This window comes from Felis catus, chromosome A1, assembly GCF_018350175.1.
Source record: "Felis catus isolate Fca126 chromosome A1, F.catus_Fca126_mat1.0, whole genome shotgun sequence".
NCBI classification, from domain to species: Eukaryota; Metazoa; Chordata; class Mammalia; order Carnivora; family Felidae; genus Felis; species Felis catus.
This window is the reverse complement of record NC_058368.1, coordinates 231,639,814-231,660,134: the sequence shown is the minus strand read 5'-3', so window position 1 is coordinate 231,660,134 and position 20,321 is coordinate 231,639,814. Positions and strand designations below refer to the sequence as shown.

General features: G+C 47.4%; 1 long non-coding RNA gene across 1 annotated transcript; it reads right to left on the bottom strand.

Moving 5' to 3' along the window:
- Positions 1–2,051: 2,051 nt before the first annotated feature.
- LOC111556622 lies at positions 2,052–20,057 on the bottom strand. The gene is made up of 3 exons (XR_002736255.2): positions 19,410–20,057; positions 8,105–8,173; positions 2,052–2,527 (listed from the first exon to the last, which is right to left on the bottom strand). It is a non-coding gene; the product is annotated as an uncharacterized LOC111556622 (long non-coding RNA).
- Positions 20,058–20,321: the final 264 nt, after the last annotated feature.

Genomic DNA, 20,321 nt, shown 5'->3' with positions numbered 1-20,321 from the left:
AATCAGCTTCTGTGTGAAGCCAAAACATGTAGGAAAGAATGATCTAGAATATTTTTGAAAATTTGCAGCTGGCCCAGGATGAAGAAGCAAGCAGGCCTCAGATCCTCCAGGCTGGGGATTTCCTCATGGGAAACAAAACATAGATGTTGAAAGAAGGTAGGAGGCGGCCCATGATGTAGGATTTTTTTCTTCAGGCAAATCTACTTTTCAGGCTGGTCTGAATCCCCCAAAGGATCCCAGGATCCACCTTGGTTGGATGGGTCTCATGATCCCTCATTAGACCATGATCAAGGATCAGTACCCATCCTTCAGCCTGCGGTGTCCCTATAACACAGCTGGCAGCTAAATACAAAACCGGGGTGTCAAGCTCTAGGGGGGCTAGACCTTGGACGCTGTGGTTGATGCCTTCATCTGGGAGAGCTTGGGATGCCCTTCTGTCCGGGCAAACATTGACACAGGGGGGTAGACTCAGATCGATGGCCCTTGCTGTCTGTTCCCAGAGTCATGAGACCACCAGAGAGGCAGTGCCAGCCAGGAGCTCACGCAGCCCTCTCCTGGTGTCCTCCCACCTCCTGGCTGCCCTCCCTTCGTGTCTTTTACTGAAATCCCCTCTTGTTGACCACTCAGGTTGGTGCTGCTCAGGCTCAGTCCACATCTCTCTCTCCTGCACCTCTTCCCACTCCCTCCCCACCAGTCTAAAGACCACCTGCATGGGGTGATGCCTCAGTCTGCCTCTCCAGCTCCAGCGGCTCCCCAGCTTCTTGGACTATATCCCACTGCCTACCCCACAAATGCACGGAAGTTCCTGGAAGGCATCCCTAACTTTTCATACTCAAAGCTAATAGTTTTCTCCTCCAAACTTGCTGCTTTCACTGCACTTCCTGTCTTGGCAGGTGGCGCCACCATCCATCCACACAGTGGCGCAGACCTCACGTCTTAATTTCTCACTCGGCCTCGCAGTCCACGTGTCACTCAGATCCTGCCAGTTCTGTCTCCAGAACATCTCCTGCCCCTGCCCTCTCCTCACCAGCTCTCCTCCTTCTCCCCTCATCCGAGCCCACGGAACAGCACACGGAGCTCCGAGCCTTGAATCTGGACCCAGGCTTGAATCTTGGCTCTATCTCTTATTGGCCGAGGTAAAGCTCCGTGCCTCGGTTTCCCCAGCTGCAACATGGAGAAAAGACTATTTCCCATCCCCTAGGTTATGGAAGCTCTTGCACAAGGCCATCCAGGCGCATAGCCAGCACTGTCTCCAGGGGCCTTGGTCTGAAGCGGGCTTCCAGATGGGCCTGTTTCTTCCTGCCCTTCGCCGTCCACCCCGTGTGACAGCCAGGGTAAACCAACGTGAACCAGATCACACGGCTCCCTGCTTAACACCCTGTACTGGCTTCCACTTCTTACTGGAATCAAGTCCATACCCCTTGCTGGGGCCCGTGAACTTGGTCTCTCCGCACTGTCTCGGACCATCTGACTGCGTCTGCTGCGGGGCCTGCCTGGCTCACGACCCTCCCAGCACGCTCTCCCTCCTTCGCGTGTTTTCCTGCCCACGCCAGCTGCATCCCTCCTTGGAGCCTATCCCTCTGTCTGTCCGAATGTTTCACCTGTGGTCTTCACGAGGCCGGCGTCTTCCTGCGTCCAGGCCTCTGCGTGGGTGTCCTTTGCCCAGAGGAACGTGCCTGGACTCTGCTATCCTGTCCCCGTCCCCGGCACTGTCTCTACGTCTCTGCTGTGTGTTGTTGGGCTCAATCCCTCTCCCCTCCTTACAGCCTGCCGACTTTGAATCCCATGCCGCCAACCGTATTCCCCACTGACGGGAGGCTGCCCACTCCTCCTGTCATTTCTAGAAGTTCTCTGCCGAAGTCAGAGTCCCTCACCCAAACCACTCACTCCTGTTTCATTCCGGGCAGTTTTAATATTTGCAGACACGGTGCATCCAGCCCAGGGCCTCTGGCTTGGCTCCCTGGCCCTCCCCTCCCAGCAGCTTCAGCCACCACCTGTCCTCCCTCCGTCCCTCCCCACCTTCCTTCTCGCCCACCCTTTCTCAGCTCCCTTCCTTGTGCGGTCGCCGCCATTTTTCTCTGCCTGTATCCTCGACTCTCTTGCCCTCATGCTTTTTCATACTTGCTCAGCCACGCCACTGCTCTGAAATCCAGGCCTCTGCCAACCGGATGCAGCTGGGCAAAAACCACAGCACGTTGCCTGGTCTCACCTGGAATTCATGACGGACAGGCTCCAGTGGACCATAGTGATGTCAAACATGTGATGTGTCAACCGTGGTTCACTCTCTCTCCCATTTCTCCTCGGTGACTATTTCCCCAGCTTTTCCTCTCTCCTCAGGCACCCACAACCATTTCTCCCCCTTTGCAGTTAGCGGCCTGGCCTTCTGCTTGACTGGGAAATTGCCCCCAACCACAGCCCTCTTCCGTCATGCATCTGGGTTTCCACATCCTGCCTCCCATCTACTCACTGTCGGTCGGTGGTCCTCAGACGGTGGTCCTGGAACGGCAGCATCAGGGTCCGCTGGGAACTTGGAAGAAATGCAAATCTACAGGTCACATCACAGGCCTAAAAACTCTGGGGTGGAGCCCCAAACTCTGTGTTTTAACAAGCCTTTGGGTGAATTTGGAGGCACTTGCAAATTTGACAACTACTGCTAGAGATAGAGACACATTTCCATCAAAGGCTGACCTTCCTGCGTGCTTCGCCCCCCTGACCTACTCAAGGGCGTTGCTCCAGCAGAGATCAAGGCCAACCTACACCCCTCTGGAGCCCTGCTCCAGCCAGGCCACCTTCCTCTCTTGTATTCCCAACTCCATCCTTTCTATGAGTTCATTCCCATCCACATTGAAACCTGATGTTAGTCATCTCATCTTCCCCCCCACCCCCCACCCCCCAAAAAATCAATTGACCTCCAGGCAGGCATCGATGCTGCAGTCTGGAAGCAGAACTTCTTCTCTGAAAAACCTCAGTGTCTGCTCTTAAGGCCTTCAACTGCTCAGACAAGGCCCACCCACTGTGTCAAGGGTAACTTCCTTCACTCAAGGTTAATCGATTTGACCACATCTACATCTAATCATATCTACAAAATCCTTCCTTCCTTTCTTCTATTTTTTTTTTAAGTAGGCTTCATGCCCAGCGAGGGGCTTGAACTCACAACCCTGAGATCAAGAGTTGAGCTGAGATCAAGAGTCAGACACTTAACCGACTGAGCCACCCAGGCGCCCCTACAAAATACCTTCATAGCAATACCTTGGGAGTATTCGATGAAAACTAACGATCATACCATCCATGTGCCATGACCCCCAAATTCATATTTTGCATCCAGATCACTTTCCTGAACCCAGACTTGTGTATCCACCTGCCTGCTCGGTACCTCCACTTGGATATCCAACACAAGGATCTCTTCGAGGCTGAATCTTACCGGCAGATTCCCTCTCATTTAGCGGCAACTCCATCCTTCCAGCCTTGTTCTTAAAGCCTGTGAGTCTCTCCTTCGCGCCCCATAATCAAGTCCTGTGGGCTCTCCCTTCTTCCCTATGCCCTCCTCGGCTTCCACCTCTGCCCCCGGCCACGTCACCTCTCCCCCGATTGCTGCAACAGCTTCTGAATCGGGGGCTCCCAATATGAACTCCTCCTCACGTGCAACCCAAGCTAGCCATCCCTTTGCTCTGGACCAGACTGCACCTCATGTGGAATCCGGAATAAGAGCCAAAGGCCTCTGCGTGGCACCCCCAGACTTAACAGGAGCTTCCCCCTTTCCTCACTGACCCCACCGACCTCTCCCCTCCACGTGAGCCACTCTGACCACACTGAGCCCTGGTGTTCCTTAAACACGGCAGGTGCACTCCAGGGCTCAGACCCCAGAGTGTTCCCTCGGCCGCGGACGTTCTTCTCCACGTACCCACATGCTGACTCCCTGCCTCCTTCAAGTCTTTGCCTGAATGTCTTTTCTCACCAAGACTCCCTGAGCGTGTACGTCACCTGAACACGCTCCAGCCCAGCCCCCCACCATCCTCACCCTGCCCTAACTTCTCCTGGGGTTCACGGCCGTCTCGGCACCGTGTGTACCCGTTACAGCCGCTGTGTGTCTAGCTCTTCCCCACAGAACGCAGACAGATGTCTCTCGGCTCTTGACACGATGTCTCCCCCATGCGCAGAAGGACACGAGCACGTGTGGGCTGAGCGGGTCCTGTGTGACTGTGTCTTCTCCGCACACTTAGTCCTGGTCTCTCTCTTGCACTTGGGCGTGAGCTCCTTGAGGACGAGCTGCCGTCCCTGTCACGCGGGCCCTCATACAGGCCCTGATGGCCGGCAGGCACCAATCTCTGTGGAGGCGTCAGGAGCTTGTCTCAGTCCATCCGTGCTGCTGTAACAAAACACTACAGCCCGCGGGGCTTACAAACAACTCACAGTCCTGGAGTCCGGATGCCCGAGATCGGGGCGCCAGCACGGTCCCGCGACGGCCCTCTTCTGAGTTGCAGATGTCTCACTGTGTCCTTACATCACCCTTACAGAGGTGAGGGATCTTTCTAGGGCCTCTTTCATAAAGGCACCAATCCCATTCATGAGGCTCCACCCTCATGACCCAAGCACCTCTCAAAGGCCCCACTTCCTACCACCGTCACCTGTGGGGTCAGGATTTCAGCGCGGGATTCCGGGGGGACGTAGGCATTCGGACAGTGGCATAGCTTCTCTGACCGACGGGGGTCTTCAGAGAGGAAAGGGGGCCAGGTCCTACCACTTACACTATCCCATCACCCTCTTACCCCGGACACAGTGGGCTGGGCTCTGCTGGTTTCCGGAGGATTCCGAAATGAGCACTGTTTTCAACAGCACCAGTTGGCAGAGGACCCCGGCCCTGCCCGTCCCCCTTCACCACCGAATGACCACAAGAAGCTGACTTCTCCCAGGCAGGCATTCTGCATCCCAGACGGAATGGGAGAAGGTCCCCCCAGCCTAGTAATGCCTGGCCTGAACACTCCGGCCTCGGACGAATCGGAGAAGCCACTCCGAGCCAAGCCAGGCATCACTTTAGAACTCCGGATCTATCCACCGCTCTGTCTCCAGTCACCGGGACCTTGGCTTTGTCACCCGTGCGCGCATTCGCTGGAGACTAAACGTTCAGTGTGACAGAATTCACGTCGCCCTCATCTGTGACTTCCACACACGCTGAAAGGCAATTAGGGTTTTGCCCTCCCTTCTAATGCCGGAACTCAGTGTTGCATCGTCAAGGAAAAAGATTCCTGCTTAGAAAAACACGGCCTTTGGGGGAAAGAGGGAGAGATTCTTATCTGGGAACGAATGGGGCAAAAGGGCTAGCATTTTACAAGCTTCGATCAAAGCCAGGACGAGCTCTCCGAATGAGGACAGCTGGGGAGGCAGGAACTTCCAAGCAAGGAGGTCACAGGCCCGGCTGGCTCTCTGGGGGGGGGGGGGGGGGGGCTGCTGGAGCTGACAGGCAGCAGGCGGTGGTGTGGTTTGCAGACTGCTCTCTCTCTCTCTCTCTCTCCCCTGCTGGCTGCGCGGGGGGCCTGTCCGGTCCTCATCAAAATCGCTGCAGCCCCGCTGCCTTCTCCTTGTCTGCGCCTGTTGGCTTCTCAGCACTTCATTAACTTTTAAATCCAGCCATTTAAATGCCCGCATTGGCCTAGCTCCCCTTTACCTAAAGGAATCATTAAGACACTGTGTCACTCCTCACACGCTTAGACCCTCTCACGCGGGCATCTGGAGAGGCAATCTTTTGTTTGCTCGTTTGTTTTCACCTCATCCAATGTATTTACTTTTTTATTTTTATTTTTTTATTTTTTATTTTTTTTTTAATGTGAAATTTATCGCCACATCGGTTTCCATTCAACACCCAGTGCTCATCCCAACAGGTGCCCTCCTCAATGATGATGCTGCTTTAACTCGGTGCCTATGAAGCAAGGCAGTAACATCCATTGACCAAACCGGTTCTGGAAGCAGGAGCTGCTCCTAAGAGCCCTGGCCAGACTCGTTCCTTCCAGAACCAGATGGAAGCTGGGCTGCAGAGGTGGGGCGGGGGGAGGGCCAGGTCCTACTTGATGACCTTTGACCCTGCCCCCCCCCAGAAAGTCCTTCCTCGTGTCTGACTGCACTCCTCAAGCCCATACCCTCTCCTTTGCACGAAGGCACTTCAAATTACTGAATAACTTTTCAACCTGATTTCCTCTAGAGTAAAAGTATTTTTGTACCTTTTTAACGTTATAAGACGATTCCATTTTTTTTTCCTCTTGGTTATTTCTACCCCTTTAAAATGTGAAGACCAACACCGTATGTTATCAGATCAAAAAGTCCAGAATATTGTTCAAAGACACGTAGCCAAGCGGGTGTAAACCTAGCCCCTGCAGCCAGACTGCCTGCATTCAAATTCCCAGCTCTGTCTCCTACTGGCTCCGTGGCCTCGGGCCAGTGGCTTAGCCTGTCTGTGCTTCAGTTTTAAACATCTGTGAGATGAGGAGGATAACAGTGTGTAGGGCATTAGCATATCATGAAGTTAAGTAAGTTAATACATGTAAGAATATAGGTAGTACTGTTTTGTGCCATAGAAGAGTCCACTATGAACATCAGTTCTTAATTTTCTATAAATAAATATAATTTTGAGTCTGAGCATCCATCCAAACAGGCTCGCCAGAAACTTCCTTGCTCTGGTCTTCAGGGCTTGCTCTGGGGAAGGGAGAGCCCTTGACCCCCTGGGCTGTCAGCGGGTCCAGGTCTGTCCACACAGATTCCTGCTCAGTCCCAAGACCTCTCGAAGGTCCAAGGCTCCTGTGCCGGCTTGGGCCTCGCTGCTCTGGCCAAGTGTCCCAAGAACCCACGTGCCAGGGCACACGTGCGACACCGTGGCCTGTGTGGTATCCTCAGCACCTAGCGTGAGGCTTGGAGAGAGCCCAGCACTCCATGCCCGCAAAGGAGAAATGAGGACACGGCCCGTGGGCGCAGCACAGGGTCCTAGCCGTGGGTTTAAGCGTCTGTGAAAAGGCCCCAACTCCAGATCTCCAGCCTGCCCTCGAGAAGCCGACGGGAGCGGCCAGGTCAGGTTTACTCGATAAGGTCAGTTTACAGGATACAAAATGCAGTCGTACTTTCAGAGTAGATGTAAAACTCCATCTTGGATACTGTAGCCGAAGCTTTAATGACATGGAAACATTTTGTTACATAAAAAAGTCAGGTTATAAAACACCATCAAGAATTGTGTCTATATTCAGTTCCCAGGACTGTGGTAACAAGGTGTCACAACATTGTGATTTAGAACAGTGGAAGTTTATTCTTTCACAGTCCTGGAGGCTTAAGTCCAAAATCAAGGTGTGGGCAGGGCCAAGGCCAAACTCCCTCTGAAGGCGCTGGGGGAGGGTCCTTCCTGCCCCTTCCAGCTCCTGGTGGTTCCAGTGACTGCCATTCCCTTGCTGTCCCAGCATCACGTCTGTCCTCGTCTTCATGTGGTGCCTCTTTGTGAGCATCTGTCTTCACGTGGGGACGTGTCACATTAACTAATTACATCGGCAATGACCTTATCTCCAAATAAGGTCACAGACGGGCGTACTGGAAGTTAGGACTTCAATGTATCTTTTTTGGGAGATATAATTCAGCCCATGACAGCCTCTCGTGTTGAATTAAAGAGCCTACATCTCAGGGTGCCTGGGGGGGGGGGGGGGCTCCGTCGGTTGAGAGTCCGACTTCAGCTCAAGTCATGATCTCTGGGTGGGTGAGTTTCGAGCCCCGTGTCGGGCTCTGTGCTGACAGCTCAGGGCCTGGAGCCTGCTTCGGATTCTGTGTCTCACTCTCTCTCTGCCCCTCCCCACACTCACTCTCCCTCTCTCTAAAATAAATAAACATTAAAAAAGAGTTAAAAAAAAAAGAGCTACATCTTTTTCAACAATGACAAATGACTACATCTCTTTCTGAAAAACCACACACACACACACACACACACACACACACACACTTTTACCCGAAAGAGAGCTCATCCTGCCCACGCTTGTCACCCTCCCTAACACCTCGTGTTGAGTTCCCCCCTCCCCCCACCCCACCAGGCCAGCTAAGCTGAGGCCTGGAAGTGGGTGTCTGTCTGTCTGCCTCTACTTACTGGTTCCGGCACACATCTTCACAGGCATTTACTCATTATGTGAACGCCCATCTCCACACGGTTTTGTCACTGTTTAAAAAACAAACAAACAAATAAAAAGAGTATTTTCTATGCCTTTTCTGAATCTTGCTTTTCTCACACAGTAACATCCGGCAGAAGTTATCCAAGCTACCCAACAAGCCTCCAAATCACTATTTTTAATGGTTATATAATACATTCTGCAGTTTGGGCATTAGCTGAAAATTAACAGTGATTATCTTCAGATACTTGGAGACAGGAGCTCTCGTCCATCACCCTTGTTTATGTGAGGCTAGCATGCAACCTGAGATACGATGGCTGTTCAATAAGCATGCGTGTCTCTGCCTTGTGAGTGAAGCATTTTCCAGAAACTCCAACTCCAGTAGAACTGGTATCACATACATAATCTTACTGCTGCTTAAAAAGGACACTGACACAGGGCCCCTGGACGGCTCAGTTGGTTGAGCGTCTGACTGTTGATTTCGGCTCAGGTCATGATCTCAGGGTCGTTGAGCTCCACGCTGAAGCTAGAGCCTGCTTAAGATTCCCTCTCTCCCTCTGCCCCTCTCTTCTGCTTGCGCTCTCTTTCTCTCTCTAAAATAAAAACAAAAATGAAGAAGCAGAAAAAGCCCAACACTGACATTTTCGGGTCCCAGAGACTAATGGTCAACATTCTACATAAGTCACCATAGCAGCCCGACAGCATTAAATGCTTCTATAGCCAAGGACAGGGCTCTGAGGGGTGAGCACTAACCCATGTAGCTTGCTGGTCAGATTCAGAATTCCAACCCTGATCTATTGATCTCCCAAGACCATCTCTCTCCTCCACATCTGTTTTCATAAGAGAAATAGCGTCTCTTTTGCTAGAATTCACTTGGAAAGCCTAGATGTGGTTGTTCCCGAACCCAGTCTCCAAAGTCTCACGACCATTAAAAATAGACAACGTGATGAAACAGACCAAAGATTTACAGAATTTTAGCAACCCAGAGAACTGGTCTAACTCCTCTTTGCTTATTTAGAATTGGCGACTTGGCTTTCGAGTCAGATGTGTCACACAGGAATGTCTAATTTCTTTTTGTCAATGTTTGTTTACTTATTTTCAGAGAAAGAGAGAAAGCATGAGCAGGGGAGGGGTAGAGAGAGAGGGAGAGAAAGAATCTTAAGCAGGCTCCGTGCTCAGTGCAGAGCTGGACAGGGGCTCCATCCCACGACCTTGAGATCATGACCTGAGCCGAAATCAAGACTCAGACGCTCAACCGACTGAGCCACCCAGGCACCCCAAAAGTCTAATTTCTAAGGACACAAGAGAAACGACTCACACATGGCAGGGCAGTAAATCATCGGGAGGTGAGTGGTAAGAGAGACAGAAGCCTGGGATTTCGGGCACTGAATCGGGGGAGGACAGCGGTGGCCTATGAAATTATACCAGGACTCCGCCACTTCTAGGAGTGCATTTTCTAGAAAGATTATTGGGAGCCTTTGACAAAAACACCCATATGAAAGTATACTGCAGTGTATGTTTCTTTAATTGTCAATCAATTTATGCGCGACCGTGATGGTGCACAGAGTGACCAGGGAGAATCACAAAGAGGAAGGGATGTGAATTTCAAAGGTAATTAAGTGGTGCCTAGAGTTTACGTTTCTTACCCTCAGATAGCGGACGGTAACGTGGTTCTGAGCCTGGGCTAAACACTGTAACCGCCTGGGAAGTTATAAGAGTACCGAAGCCTGCATCTTGACCACTTGGTACTGAACACACTGAGCATTAAGCATCTCTAAAGCTCTGCATGTGACTTGGAGTCGGCAGGGGCTGAGACCCACATCGCTAGAAGATTCAATTGCAAGGGATTAAAACTGCTAAAACTTAGAAGGGCTGTCTGTGCAATAAAATGAAATTGAGAATGAGAAGTAATTTCCTTATGTGGCAACACAGCCTTCTATGGGCTGTTCTCAGCCCTGGTCTTCAGCCTTCTCTCTGATTCTTCCCTGTGCTTTCCTGCTGCAGAACCGAACTTTCCCCCACATACACCACACGTTTCTCCTCTGTTGCTTTGCTGATGCCTTCCCTCTTCCAGGAAACGCTCCCTAAATGACTCTTGCTGATTCTCGGCAATTCAACCTTAAAAGGCCCATCCCAGTGAAGCTTCCCTATGATCCCCTAAGGTGTGGACCCACTGGATTGCATTTAATGATCTGTTTTGGTGCCTGTGTCTCCACCGGACTTCAGCAAACACCATAAAAGCAGAGACTGCCCCATTCAATTTGGGTTCCCATCACCTAGGCCAGTCGCTGGAAATCACAGACGGCAAATGAGTAGGAGGTGAAGTCAGGAAGCAGGACGGCGTTACGCAGCATGTATCAGTTACTCATTTATTATAATCTTGAGAAATGTACAGTCTTGGCAGGCATACACACATGCAAGAGAAAATTTGTTCTGTCGATGACAGCCCCCAAAAGCTTAAAAAAGAACACTATGGGGAAAAGGGGCAATGGAGAATTAGTCGCATCTTATATGGCGTTTATAAATGTTTCCATTTTTCCTCTTTGCCCTCATTGTAGGAAGCCAAGTAACCTAAAGGTAGCCTAGTAGCCACATTATTTTTTTTGCAGCCTGAAAGAAACAGAAGATACTCAGTTTCTACAAGTGGTCCTACAGAGGAAACCCTTCCCTCTGAGAGATTACAAGGCCCCGTAACACATCGCTGCAAACGTTTGCTGCCCACCCTAATCAATTTCTTGCAAGCTCAGTAGCCAAATGGCAGTGACACTTCAGAAATACCAGAACCTGGTAATTTATTCCTTGACTGTCTTCCGAGACAATTAAGGACCTAGCATCTCCTGTGTGCTAAGCAATCCTGGGGCTACTCTTTCCAGCAACTTCCACAAGAGACGCTGTCAGAACTCCTTACAAACAATCAAGTCTGAAAGAGGCCCCTAGAGAGTGTCTGCACTTGAGCAAATGGTGCTGATGCCAAAGCAGGGAGCAGACTTCTCCCGCCACGTGCAGCCCACGTTGTTAAAGATGGAGTTCTCGTCCAGGGTTTCTTGCGATCGTGCGGCCCTCTGCATTAGACTCTGCAGAATGACAGCAATTTGACCAAGAGTGCCTGGATGGCAGATGCTTTATGTACACTGTCAAGTTTAATGTGGTACAATCCAGGCGATTCTGCCGTGCCGGGCGTGTGGCAAGCCCGCGGAGGGCTGTCGACAGCCACACAGGGTGAGGAGGTGGCAGAATCGTGGGGTGATCAGCATTCAAAGGGAGCTAAGAGACCATCTCGTTCAGCCTCTTCATATTGCAGAGGAACTAAGATAGACCAGAGAGCACAATGGTTTCTTGTTGAAGAAACATACGGAGAGGTACATGCATGCCCGATCCAAATGTGGGGCTTGAACCGGAGTCTTCTGCCTGCCTAATCTAAACTGGCTACTTGCACTGTCCAGACACACCTGCTGATTTTCAGAACTTCATTTGACTCTTCACCCTGCAGGCTGCTTAAGGATGACCGATTGTATCAACTTGAGCAAGTGACGCTGAAGCTGTACAAATGGTCCGTATCTAGTCACTCCCACTCCGCATCCCTAATATGGCTCAAAGCCACCGAGTAATCCCTGCTGACATCCAGTTATGTTGTTGTCGCTCACCGAGTCTGGCCGACCCTTATCTTTGACCTAAAAATCCTTCAGAGTTAGTTCTTGGAATTTAAAGAGTTTCCAACAGGAGAGAAGCACTTCTATTAAGATCTTTGTCTCTTTAAAAAAAAAAAAAAGGAATAAAGGAGGAGATAGAAGCCAAAAGGAAACGTAATTATAGTTCTATTTGTCTTGCCTTGCATCTCTGAGGGAAATGTGAATCTTTTGTACCAGTGGGTTAATTTCAGCTGAATGTCATTCAACTCATTCAAAGCTGGTAGGGTATTTTAGAGAAGAACAGAGTGGAAATTGTAAGTAAAAAATAACAATATTTTGCGTTCTAAAACTAGGATAAATTTTTCTGTAAGTTTTCTTCATCAAATGGAGACAAAATGAAGAAGAAAAGAAAAATAGAAGTGTGGCCTCGTTAATTATTGCTTGTCCAACCCATGCATAAGGGCCATGGTGTGGACACCACATGCATATACACACACACCTGTGTACCCTAAATCTCAATGTCTTATATGTATCATGATTTCATGATAATAACCTCTGTCCCCTCCTCCTCTAAAGTAAATAGAACAAAAACATGTTGGCAGACACAACCCTTCTGCCCAGCTCCTCCCATCATCCCCATAACGTACCTACCATCTCAAAAGAGGTGCCATCCATTTACAGTATCATGTTATCTGAAAATCATGAGAGTTTTACTTCTTCATTCCTATTTGGATGCCTTTTATTTCTTTCAGTTGTCTGATTGCTGCGGCTAGGGCTTCCAGTACTATGTTGAATAAAATGGTGAGAGTGGGCATCACTTTTGTGTTCCTAACCTTAGGGGAAAAGCGCTCCTAAAACCCTAAAGACTCCAACCAAAAACTTCTAGAACTGATCATGAATTCAGTAAAGCTGAAGGATACAAGATCAACGTACAGAAATCTCTTGCATTTCTATGCACTAATTATGAAGCAGCAGAAAGAGAAATTAAGAAAACAATCCCATTTACAATTGCACCAAAAATAATAAAATATCTAAGAATAAACTTAACCAAAAAGGTGAAAGACCTCTACTCTGAAAAGTCTAAAACACGGATGAAAGGAATTGAAGATGACACAAAGAAATGGAAAGACATCCCATGCTCCTGGATAGGAAGAACAAATATTGTTCAAATGTCTATACTACTCAAAGCAACCTACACTTTCAATGAAATCCCTATCAAAATACCAATAGCATTTTTACAGAACTAGAACAAGCAATCCTAAAATCTGTATGGCACCACAAAAGACACCAAATAGCCAAAGCAATCTTGAAAAAGAAAACCAAAGCTGGAGGCATCACAGTTCCAGACTTCAAGTTATATTGCAAAGCTGTGGTGATCCAAACAGTGTGGCATTGGCAGAAAAACAGACACATAGATCAACAGAACAGAATAGAAAACACAGAAATAAGCCAACAATTATACGGTCAGTTCATCTTCAACGAAGGAAGCAAGAATATCCAATGGGAAAAAGACGGTCTCTTATTTATTTATTTACTTATTTATTTATAATTTAAGTTCAAGTTAGTTAATTTGTAGTGTAGTACTGGTTTAGGAACAGAATTTAGTGATTCATCATGTACATATAATATCCCGAAAAAGACCATCTCTTTAACAAATGGTGTTGGGAAAACTGGACAGCAACATGTAAAAAGGGTGAAGCTTTCTGACACCATACACAAAAATATTTTCAAAATGGATTAAGACCTAAATGTGAGACCTGAAACCATAAAAATTCTAGAAAACAATGCTGGCAGTAATTTCTTTGACATCAGCCCTAGTAACTTCTTTCTAGATAGGTTTCTTTTTTAACTTTTTTTAATGTTTATTTATTTTTGAAGGAGAGAGAGACAGAGTGGGGGGAGGGGGCAGAGAGGGAGGGAGACACAGAATCTGAAGCAGGCTCCAGGCTCTGAGCTGTCAGCACAGAGCCTGATGCGGGGCTCGAACTCACAAACCGTGAGATCATGGCCTGAGCCGAAGTCGGTCGCTCAACCGACTGAGCCACCCAGGCGCCCCTAGATAGGTTTCTTAAGGCCAGGGAAACAAAAGCAAAAATAAACTATTGGAACTATATCAAAACAAAAAGCTTCTGCACAGCGAAGGAAACAATCAAAAACTAAAAGGCAACCTATGGAACGGGAGAAGATATTTGCAAATGACATATCTGATAAAGGTTAGTATTCAAAATATATAGAGAATTTATAAAACTCAGCGCCCCAAAAACAAATATTCCAAATAAAAAATGGGCAGAAGACACGAACAGACATTTCTCCAAAGAATACATACAGATGGCCAACAGATATATGAAAAAATGTTCAACATCACTCATCATCAGAGAAATGCAAGTCAAAACCGCAATAAGACATCACCTCACACCTGTCACAATGGCTAAAATCAACAACGTAAGAAACAACAAGTGTTGGTGAGGATGTGGAGAGAGGGGAGCCCTCTTGCACTGCTGATGGGAATGAAAACTGGCACAGCCACTATGGAAAACAGTATGGAGTTTCCTCCAAAAATTAAAAATAGAACTGCCCTACGATCCAGTATTGCACTGCTGGGTATTTACCCCCCAAAATACAAAAACACTAGTTCAAAGGGATGCATGCACCCCTATGTTTATTGCAGCATTACTTCCAGCAGCCAACTTATGGAAGCAGCCCAAGTGTCCACTGATAGATGAGCGGATAAGGAAGACATGGTATGTATGTGCACTGGAATATTAATCAGCCATAAAATGAATGAAATCTTGCCATTTTCAATAACATGGACGGAGCCACAGAGTATTAAGCTAAGCAAAATAAGTCAGTCAGAGAAAAGCAAATGCCATATGATTTTACTCACATGTAGACTTTAAGAAACAAAACAAACGAGCAAAGGAAAAAAAATGAGAGAGAAAGAGACAAACCAAGAAAGAGACTCTTAACTCTTGAGAACAAACTGATGGTTACCAGAAAGGAGGAGTCCAGGGGATGGATCAACGAGGTGGTGGAAATTAAAAAGCACACTTACCATGATGAGCGCTAAGTAATGTATAGAATTACTGAATCACTCTATGGTACTCATAAGCTGATATTACATTGTATGTTAACAGACTGGAATTTAAGTAAAAATTTTTAAAAATTTATTATAAATAAATACATAAATTTTTAAAAATGAAACTATAACTTAAAAAAAAAAGGGTGGCCATCCAAATGAAAAACAAAAAAAGAGCATGGACCTGTGAGCCAGGAGAGCTTGATCACAGGCAATTTTGCCTTAAAAAATGGCCCAGTTGATTCCTTATTTAGAGGATACACCTACACATGGTCCTTTTCTTCACTAGGTAGCCTTGAAATGAACAAATCCTTTGACAGACTTTAAATCAAAATGCTGGGGAAAGGGGCACCCAAGTGATGAGCGTATGAACGGGACGAGACCCCCGCCCCAACACACACACCAAAATACAACATGGCGCCTCCACTGGAACCAGTGACTGGGTCATGATTCCAAGACAACACTGATTATAAGACACGCTTCTATCTTTCAAACGACTAAGAAAAATAATTTGTAAGTGAAGCGGGATGCCTTAATGACGGTCTGGGTACTAGAGCCCTGTATGGTTCCCACCAGTCTCTCCTTACTCTGAGCACCTTTATTCTCTCCTCAGGGATCTGGCAATGTCTCCTGCCTTTGCTCGCATGGGTTGCCCTGCACTAGGCAATCCTTCTGCATATCATATATCTCAGTACTAATTCCTTTTCACCTACTTCTTTTCTTAGATCCTTCTCTTGGTCAGCTTTCGGTAAGTTGTGCCATGGTGACAAACACCACTTAAATCGATGGGGCTTAAAACAGCAAAGGGTTTAGTTCTCGCTCCTGTTAAATGTGCTTTGCAGGTTGGCTGTGGCTCTGCTCCACAGGCCTTCATTCTGGGGTCCGGGCTGAGGGCAGGGCTCCTATCAGAGGCACACCGTCCTCAGCGCAGAGGGGAAGAGAAACAGTAGACGGGTGGTGGTGGCTCCTGTGGCTTGTGCTGAGAAATACATACGTCACTCTACTCCCAGGCCATTAACTCATGCTCACGTGGCCAAGCGTGTCAGTATTGGGTGTGGGGTATGCTCCTCCCACAGATAGGTACAGGAAGGAGGGGCCCTGGAGGGAGAGGTCGAATGGAAGGGCAGCGGATATTTTAAACAGATGTTGCAATCTGTCGTTAAGCCTCTGATGGTCACTTTTCAGTAAGTTAGATAATCTAGTCATTCTACCAAAGAGCCATATGCGCTCTACCAACATACATTTATACCCTGCTGCTCTGTTTTCGTGCCTTTTTATTTAATAGCTTTTTCTTTAAGGGAAAAATCATATATAATTTTTGGAGCTATTTTAAGTGTCAGTTAAACTCAATCCTGTAGCTACAACACACTCATAACTTATCAAAGCGCCATCAATAAGACAGCCAGGACGAAGGCTAGGACTGAGTCTACCCGCACACCGCACAGAGGCAACAGGAACCGCGTCTGCGGTCTCCTGGTCAACAGCAAGCCTAAGCCATCATTGTTTGCAAGATGCATTTCAATCGCACATTTGTTGAAATGTGGAAAAAATGTCTATTACAATCAACGAAATAGAGTACTTGTGCGTATATGTATGTGCATGTAAAATGAGACTGACTGATCAGTTCGATGTTCTACATCTTTGCTCCTCAAAGTGTGGCCTGCGGTTCACAGCTATTGATGCCCCCTGGGAGCTGGTTTAGCCATACAAATTGCCGTCCCCAACCAAGACCCACTGACTGGGAACATTAACAGGATCTTCAGGTGATCCCCATGCCCATTTCAGCATGATAAGTAGTATTCTAAGTAACGTCGATGTCATAGCTGGTAAGTGCATCATAACAGAGTGAACACACAGATGCATGCACGCGGGTCATGGAGACAATGGGCTGACACCCACTCCTTCCTGCATGCTGGAGCTCCAGCCAATAGGGCAAGAGGGAAGAGTTATCTCCTTCGGCAAGAGTGACAAGGACAGATTGGATATCTTAACCCTGGCCACAGTGAAAATCACCTGGAGAAGTTTTTTAACAATACTGAAGCCTGGGCCTCGCTCTCGGAGATTCATTTAGTTTGGGGCACTTGACTGATGTGTAACCTGGGTGGGGCTTCCCATTCAGGGGGCTGGGGGAGTGCAGCGGGGAGCGGAAGGGAGGTCTGTTTGTGAGCTGGGAGCAGAACTGGCAAGCTCTCCTGTGAGCTCCTGAGTCCTCACCTTCACTCGGGCCACTGTATAAATAGGACTCAAATTAGGGGCAGGAGAGAGAAAGATGTGTTGCACAGGGTTTAGAGCTGATAGGAGCGAGGCTGATAGGACTGAGCAGCGGAATGAGGACTCGGGATTCGATCTGATTGCAAGTTCATGTGTAAACAGCCCACGCACATGTGATACGGGGAAACCACACTAACTTAAAAGTCCAAAGACCCAGATCATCTCTTCTTTAACCCTAAATAAAGCAGCTAAACGCCCCAAGCCTTGGTGCCCTGTTCTGTTAAATGGGCTTAAAAATGATACCAGCCTCCCTCCACACTTCATGGGATTCTGAGGTTTACAGAGATGCTCTTTATAAAATGAATCTTACTATGCAGAGACAAGGTGTGTTCATTTTTTGAGCACATGTTTAGAATGGTTTTTAGTTTATTTTCTCTCCCTAAAGAGGTACAGATTATTTATAATTTAAAATAGAATGCCTTTTATCTTATATCATTTGAGGGTAGGTAAACAAACCAAAATCAGGAGTTTCAAACTGGGTTCCTTGAAGCACTGGGGTTTGCTAAATTTGGGCACCACAAAATATTTTTCAAGCACACCTGGGGGAGGGAAGTTGGTGATTTTTTTATTTCCACACTTGAACCAACTTATGAGAGACTATGTCATCTGAATTTAGTTTGTCTTCTTCAACTTCCAAATTGGGTCTCCACCTTATGGGGACATATGAGGGTTTTTGTAAGGGAAGACTAAAATTACATCAGAAAATAAGCAGTAAAAATATTGCCACCAATGGGCAGGATTTTGGGAATGATATTTGTTTTGGTATTAGTATCATTTTTCTCTGAGGTCATTTAAGGATTTTTTTTCACTACATATGTATAATTGATGATATTTGTTTTTGCACAGGTAGTTAAAGCGGCATACTTTAAGAGAGTTTCATATATGTGCATGTCTCCACACATATGTATGTCGAGATATATGTGCATATGTGCATGAACATTCATATTCACACATAGTGATTTTGACGAGATGGCGAACCTCTGCCATTAAAAAAAAATTTTCCGGGGGCGCCTGGGTGGCGCAGTCGGTTAAGCGTCCGACTTCAGCCAGGTCACGATCTCGCGGTCCGTGAGTTCGAGCCCCGCGTCGGGCTCTGGGCTGATGGCTCAGAGCCTGGAGCCTGTTTCCGATTCTGTGTCTCCCTCTCTCTCTGCCCCTGCCCCGTTCATGCTCTGTCTCTCTCTGTCCCCAAAAAAATAAATAAATGTTGAAAAAAAAAATTAAAAAAAAAAATTTCCTTGGGGCGCCTGGGTGGCGCAGTCGGTTAAGCGTCCGGCTTCAGCCAGGTCACAATCTCGCAGTCTGTGAGTTCGAGCTCCGCGTCGGGCTCTGGGCTGATGGCTCAGAGCCTGGAGCCTGTTTCGGATTCTGTGTCTCCCTCTCTCTCTGCCCCTCCCCCGTTCATGCTCTGTCTCTCTCTGTCCCAAAAATAAATAAACGTTGAAAAAAAAAATTAAAAAAAAATTTCCTTAATGTTTATTTATTTTTGACAGAGAGAGACAGAGTGACAGCAAGCATGAGTGGGAGGGGCAGAGAGAGGGAGACCCAGAATCCGAAGCAGGCTCCAGGCTCCGAGCTGTCCGCGCAGAGCCCGACACGGGGCTCAAACCCACGGACCGCGAGATCGTGACCTGAGCTGAAGCCGGACACTCGACCAACTGAGCCCCCCAGGCGCCCCTGACCCTCTGCCACTCTTAAAAGCCTCTTGGGTTGTCAGGGTCATAGATATAGAATGAGCCCATCTGTTTATCTGGGCATCTATAAACATCTGAGAGGATGGCATTATTATTAAAACAAGTAGACCTTCACGTATTCTACCTTTGAAATGTCTAACCATCTTGAGTTGGGTTACAAATGTTGGCAACCATCACCCAGACTTCTGAAGTGAAAAAAAAAAATCGCTTTCGCTGAAGCTACTGACAACAAGATAAAAAATTCATCCAAAATTTCATCCAAAAGGATAAAAAATTCAAAAGATAGGATGAACATTGGCTCCCCCATATTTCTTCGCTCAGGTGTCAATACTACGTCTCTGGGACGTTCCCTAATGACTCCTCCTGCTTGGCAACGGAGGCGAAACGTGGCAGTGCTCATTAATCTCATGGGGAAAGTGGTATGTGTAATGAAAAAAGCATCTGTACATGAATCTTGACTTCTACTTTGGGAGATAAAAAATAGGATTCACTGGGAGTAAGACGATGAACGCCCCTATATGATCTTTCTTCCTCCACCCAGTTCTACTTTTCATCTTTAAACTAGAGATATTCTGATACCAAAAAAAAAAAAAAAAAAAAAAAATAGCCATTTTACCTCCAATCCAACTGTATGTTCTTGGAAGTGAAAGACCATCCCGCAGCTTATAGTGAGAAGCTCAAACCTCTTCGCTGTGCTGCGGGGGATAGCAGAGCACGAGAAACTACCTTCATGAAACACACTTTCCTCCAGCCTGTGTCGAATACAGCGTGAGGGCAATCAAGAGACTGCAGGGGACTAAATCCTGAAAAGAGAGAACAGAAATAGAGCTCACCATTAAGAGTAGAGGCATTGTTTTTTTTTCCTTTGTAGGTTTTTTGGGGGGAGTCGTTGGGGGCTAAGGGATATGGGATATGTATTAAGCTACATCTTAGAAATTAAGAGTTACATAAGGTAAGTAAAGATAAAAGGGAATAAAAGATTCGTGTTAGGGAATTTTTGTTTTCAAAACAACTCAGTACTCTCTGTGGTGTTAAGGGATAATCAGAAAAAGGTAGTTCTTTCAACTCAAGTAACAAAGAGAAAACTAGGCTTTGATCACTTCAAAGGAAACCAAAGACTGCAAATGGGAAAACCTTAGGAACAGATGGAGAGGGAGAGTATGAGCTTGCGAGAGTGTAGTAGTAAAGTAAAGCAGCCCTCGAAAGACACGATAAAATCATCCCGAATACCATATACGCACCTGTGGTGTAGACAGGCTGCTGTGGTTCTCAGTGCAGGCCGTGAGCAAGCCTGCAGTCTGGGGGGTGAGGAGCTCTTTGGCCTTTGGATGCACAACGTGGTCAGACAGGCGAGAAACCAGATGCAACCCTGAGGGGGTGCAGGGTCTCATCAACTTAAGTCAGGGAATTTAAAATTGTGAATGATTAGGTTGCTATTTTTAAAGACTGGGTAGGGAGACAGCATAAAACATCAGGAGGTATGAGAAGTAAGGCGTTGAGAGGTCCTATCTATCACCCTGTGAGCACA